This window comes from Nicotiana tomentosiformis, chromosome 7 (genome assembly GCF_000390325.3).
Source record: "Nicotiana tomentosiformis chromosome 7, ASM39032v3, whole genome shotgun sequence".
Lineage (NCBI taxonomy): Eukaryota > Viridiplantae > Streptophyta > Magnoliopsida > Solanales > Solanaceae > Nicotiana > Nicotiana tomentosiformis.
In genome coordinates, this window is record NC_090818.1 from 36422128 (window position 1) to 36428449 (window position 6322).

Genomic DNA, 6322 nt, shown 5'->3' on the forward strand with positions numbered 1-6322 from the left:
AAAGCCCGCTGGGATTTCCTTAAATTCCAATGGGTATCATCATGATATGTGCATTATTTGGAGAAAATGTGCCGATATGCTAATCATTAATGTGTAAATAGTCGAATCCGGAGGGGGAAAGGGCTAACTTTATTTGTTTTGCAGGAATGAGGCACAAAGTCCCCAGGTTCGGCATGGTTTAAAGTATACCACCTTTGTTGCTAGATTGGTGGGAAAATCTCTCGCCAAGCAACAAAAACCATGTGAAAAGAGTTCTTGGAAATTTACCTTCTTTGTTGGTCATTCAGCCAAACAATGTACTGATCGAGGCCGCTACTATGCTATTGGATGAGAAGAGGGTCGTCTTTCATTTTAGTGATATAGAAATGACTCCCCTTCTAGAGGAAATAGGAGGCTTTGCTGGGCTTCCCTAGGACAGCCCTGGTTTGTTGGTACCGGAAAATCGCACTTCTCGAGGTTTTCTAAAAATGATGGGTTTCATTGAAAATGATGGGTTAGTCTGTCTGAAGAAATCCTACGACTTCCTTTACTAGCATTATGGGCACAGCAAGTCCTACTGTCTTTATCATGATGAATTTGCTATCACCTCTCTGGGTTGGACTCATCGCCGAGTTTTTGTGTTCATTGTCTGTTTTTTGGGGATGCTGGTATTCCCAATAAAGGAGAAAGGATTCACACTCGCTTAGCTATGGTTACTAAGACCCTAATGGAAGGAATCGAGGGACATACTTACACTATTGTCCCAATGATCGTAGCGGAGATATACCGAGCCTTAGACCGTTGCAAGAAAAGATATAGGCATTTTGAGGGTTGCAATCTGTTACTGCAAATATGGCTGTTGGAACATCTTCAAAGGGGACAATATCGTCAAGAATTTCCGCGGCGACCATGGAATGACCACATAGCTTTTCACCATCCGAAAAGAATGACTTTTATCCCGGATAGGTTTGCACAACCAGGAAAAGCTATGAGCTGGGTACACTTCTTTAGCAATTTGACTAACGACAAGGTCCATTGGATGTTTGAATGGTTCCCAACTAGCGAATTCATCATTAGGTCAAGAGATATTCCTCATCTATTGCTAATCGGATTAAGGGGTATCTATCCTTATGCTCCTATCAGGGTCATGAGGCAAGCTGGGAGAAAATAGGTCATACAACAATTCTCCAAGATGGTTCATTACAAAATAGATTTCCAAGGGAATGTCATTCCATTCAAGTTTGAGGCACAGCACATGTGGCATCAAAAGATTATTGTGGAGAAATATACCATCGAGCCAGACAGGTATCATGCCGACCATGTGTACTTCTACCCATCATGGTTGGTCGATGACATAGTAGGAGAGGTCAAGCCAGAGGTTGATTTGAGGAATAGGATCATAGACGATGCTGCTGAAGCACAAGTCAAATACAAGAGGTTGCACAAAAGGGTCTTTGAATCTGAGTCCAAGCATTTGGAACAGCATAAAATGGACATGGAAGCAATCAATGAATGGAGGGGGATCGCTACTAAATCAACAGAAAGGTTGGAGTATTTGGAGCAGGGTTTGATGGAACTTGAGGGAAAGATGAGGGAAAGGGTCTCGGATTGTTAGAACGCAGAGGGAAATGAAGGAGGACATCTAGCAAGGGCGTATCTGTTATTGGACATGCACGACCTGGGGAATCTGATTGACGGGGCTAAGAAGGCCAAGCTTGGGGAAGGTCCCTCTGGGACCAAGTAGATTAGGGGTGATGTTTTCTAGATTTGTTTTAGAATTAGATTGTAATAAGGCAAATGCCACTAGTGACTCTTTATAATTATTGTCGTTTTAGTAGAAATTTGGTCTATTTATCATATTAATGAAATGATGCAGTTATCGGCATTGAGTTTTCTCCAAAGCTATATGTCGCTAGGCCTACCTCGGGCACGATGAGGTCCCCAAATTAGGACGCGAATTATTGCATGACTTTATGAAATATGTTTTAATATCGTAAACCCTCTTTTAATATTCCTTACTACCTTGGTTACTTTTTGCTTTTTCTTTATTTTGATTATTCCCATCCCCTAAGGTTGGTTTGTGCATACTGGCAGCATTGGCATATCATACCAGATCTAGAGGTCCCCCACCTCCTCCTCCTCCAAGTGATCCTAAGAAAGGAAAGGTTAAGATGGATGATCTGGGCGGTATCAGGAAAGACAACGCTACACATGCATAGAATATTGAGACTTCGGATGGTCGGAGTACTCCGGAACAGAACGACTTGGTTTTACGATTAGAGCAAAAGATACTAGAGTTACGAGGGGAACTTGAACATATCCGAAACTTGGCAAACCTTTCCCTTACCCTGAATGTTCCCGACATCAACCAACAAAATACCCAAAACTCAACACCTCCTCAAAACAAACAAAACCAGCACCGGCAAAATCCTCCCGCACCTCATTAATACGTCACGCCTCCCCAACATCCTAATCCTCCACCAACTCCTCCACAGCATCATCATCATCCAACTCAGTACCCACAAACTACCACATACCATACTCCTCATAATGCACCACATGCTACTCCTGGCCTACAAAACTCAACCAATGACCACCATTACGCCCAAATTCCCGGAGTCCACCAAAGCAATCCCATATATGTGGAAACCTTACACCACACCCCACAACAGACCCTATACATACCCAAATCTGCCGAGAAGTACCTTTTCATCAAGAACATGGCAGAGGAACTCAAGAAACTTACCGGCAGGGTTCAAAATGTCGAAGGGGGGAAAGGCGTTGAGGGTTTGAATTATGAAGATTTGTTTATTCAGCCGGACATAGAACTGCCAGAGGGTTATAAACCTCCCAAGTTCGAAAAGTTCAACGCAACAGATGATCCGAAGGTGCACTTGAGAACATATTGTGACAAGCTTGTAGGAGTGGGTGGGGATGAAAGAATCTGCATGGAGCTGTTCATGAGAAGCCTCACTGGAGATGCCATGTCTTGGTATATCAGTCAGAACCCAAAGAAATGGGTTAATTAGGTAATCATGGCATCAGATTTCATGGATCGGTTCAGGTTTAACATAGAAAATGCACCAGACGTTTTCTATATTCAAAATCTCAAGAAGAAGCCAACGGAAACTTTTCGCGAGTATGCTACTCGGTGGAGGTCTGAAGCTGCAAAAGTAAGGCCAGTGCTGGAAGAAGAACAGATGAATAAGTTCTTCGTCAGAGCTCAGGATCCGCAATACTATGAAAGATTGATGGTTATTGAGAACCATAAATTTTCTGATATCATCAAGTTGGGAGAGAGAATAGAAGAAGGGATCAAAAGCGGAATGGTGATAAATTTTGAAGCACTCCAAGCCACAAATAAGGCCCTGTAGTCAGGAGGTATCTCCAAGAAGAAAGAAGTAGGTGCAGTAATGGTAGCCCAAGGTCCGAAGTCTCCTCTCACATACCAAATACCTCCACCCACATATCAACCTTCACCTCCTAGATACCGACAACTTGCCACCACTTACCATACCTATAATATCCAACCCGCATACTATCACTCACCAGTCACCACCAGCCTGCCAAAACTATCAAAAACCTAGACCAAATTTCGACCGTAGACTACCCAGACAATACACGCCAATTGTTGAACCTATAGACCAACTGTACGAGAGACTGAAGGTTGCCGGTTATATCACTCCTATTCCCGCTGTCGCCGTGGAAAATTCCTCTCAATGGGTCAATCCAAATAAGATATGTGCCTATCACTCAGGCATGAAATGTCATATCATTGATGTGTGTCGTACTTTAAAGGATAAGATTCAGACATTAATCGACACCAAAGTCATACAGGCAAAGGAAGCTGCACCCAATGTCTGTAACAATCCTCTCCAGGATCACAGGGGCGGAGGGGTAAACATGATAGAGATCGATGAAGAATGGGACTCAGAGGGGTCAATTGAACTCATTTGAGAAGGGGATAATCCTGAAACATCTCCAGTCACTCTCACACCTATCATGGTACAAACTCAGGCACCAATTGAAGTTGAGGTAGCTGCACCAACTCCGTTTGAGGTTGAAGTAACAACACCCTTCACCGTGATGGTAGCACCTACACTGTCTTATAAGTTTAATGCTATACCATGGGATTATGTCGCAGAAGTAAGAAGGAAAGGAAAGGGGAAAATGGAAGAAACTGGTGCAGCACAAGGTATGACCAGAACTGGTAGGGTTTACACACCTGAGCATTTGGGGGAAACATGTAAAGAAGCCGCTTCCAGGAAGCCCATCATTGGAACCGGCCCGGATGACCTTTAGAGAAAGGTGCAAGCTAGGGAGTATTCTGTGGTTGATCATTTGAACAAAATCCCTGCTCAGATATCCATTCTATCATTACTATAGAATTCTGAGGCACACAGGAACGCGTTGATAAAAGTGTTGAATGAGGCTTATGTACCCAATAACATTACCAGTGGAGAAATGGCCAATATGATAGGATAAGTGTTGGAAATCCACAAGATCACTTTTCATGAAGACGAGCTACCACCAGAAGGACTAGGTCATAATAGGGTACTGCATATCACAATGCAGTTTGAGGATAAGTTCATTGCCAGAGTCCTGATAGATGGGGGTTCGAGTCTTAACATATGTCCACTAACTACTCTGAAAAGATTGGATAAAGGCATGCACGAGATACGAGGAGGAAGTATGAATGTGAAAGCATTTGATGGGTCTCAAAGGGCCACAATTGGTGAAACCAACCTCAGCCTACAAATGGGCCCAACCTGGTTTGATGTTGAGTTTCAAGTGTTGGACATATCTTCTACCTACAACCTATCGTTGGGACGACCTTGGATACATGCCGCTGGGGCCGTAGCTTCTACTTTACATCAGTTCGTGAAGTTTGAGTGGAACCATCAGGAAGTGATCATCCATGGGGACAGAAGTAATCCCATTTACACCAGTCAAACTGTTCCAGTCATCGAGAATAGAAGGAAGTTGAGTGGAGAAACATACCATCGTATCGAGCCCGTCAACGTAATTGAAAGGGACAAATGGTGGAGCGGTAATATATAAGGCATATTGGCATGGACAGGGTATGAGCCTGGTAAAGGTCTCGGTAAGGATCTCAGGGGATCACCAAACCAATACAGCTAAAGCGACACGGCACAACCTTTGGGCTTGGGTATGAATACACCTGGCACGAGTATCAGAATTGGTCGCCACCATAGTGTGGTCCTTATTACCCGCTAGAGCAACCAGTACCACATTTGAGCCAGTCATTTCACCAAGCTGACATAATATGAGAGCCTGAAGAAGATGAAGTTCTAGCCGGTATAAGGAATCTGTTTCTGGATGATGAAGACATGGATTGCAGTGCAATAGTTGAGGAGGAGGAGAAGGAAGGCCTCATTATTCAGACCGTAGAGAAGGGAGTTGTTCTCAAGAACTGGACTGCTGCATCATCAAGGGCCCGTAGAGTTCCTGGGTAGCCTAGTAATTAGCATCATTTATTTTAAAAGCAATTTTTATGAGCATTTAAAACATTTTAAGCATGTTTTGTTTTGAAATAATTGCTCGGGTCATCGAGCTGTATCTATTCGACATTTTGCAAAATTTATCTAAATGCATTGTTGTTTTTAGTATTTATTATTATTCTTTACATTTTTCTCTACAACATTATTATTACCTATCCCGATGAACTTACGACTGTGACATGTAATGAGACAACACAACATAAGGATAATGATTCAGAGGATCTGGAAGAAGATATAATACCCGAGGAAATTGTCAGAGAAGTGGAAAACTTTGAAAATAAGCCTAAGTCCAATTTGGTTGAGATTGAAATAGTTAATCTAGGAGACTCCGAAACAGTCAAGGAAACACGTGTAAGCATTCACCTGTCACCATCAGAGAAAGAAGAATACAATCGTTTCCTGAAGGAATATGAGGATATCTTTGCATGGTCCTATGATGATATGACCGGTTTGAGCATGTCCATAGTGGCTCATAAACTACCTACCAACCCAATGTGTTCGCCGGTAAAGCAGAAGCTCAGAAAGTTCAAGCCAGATATGAGTTTAAAAATCAAAGAAGAAGTTACCAAGCAGGTCAAAGCTAAGGTTCTCAGAGTGGTTGAATATCCAACTTTGTTGGCTAACATCGTGCCAGTTCCGAAGAAGGATGGGAAAGTCAGAGTATGCATCGATTATCGAGACCTAAACAAAGCAAGTCCCAAAGATGATTTCCCGTTACTCAACATACACATACTGATCGACAACTGCGCCAAGCATGAACTCCAATCCTTTATGGATTACTTCGCGGGATATCATCAAATCTGGATGGATGTCATTGTGGA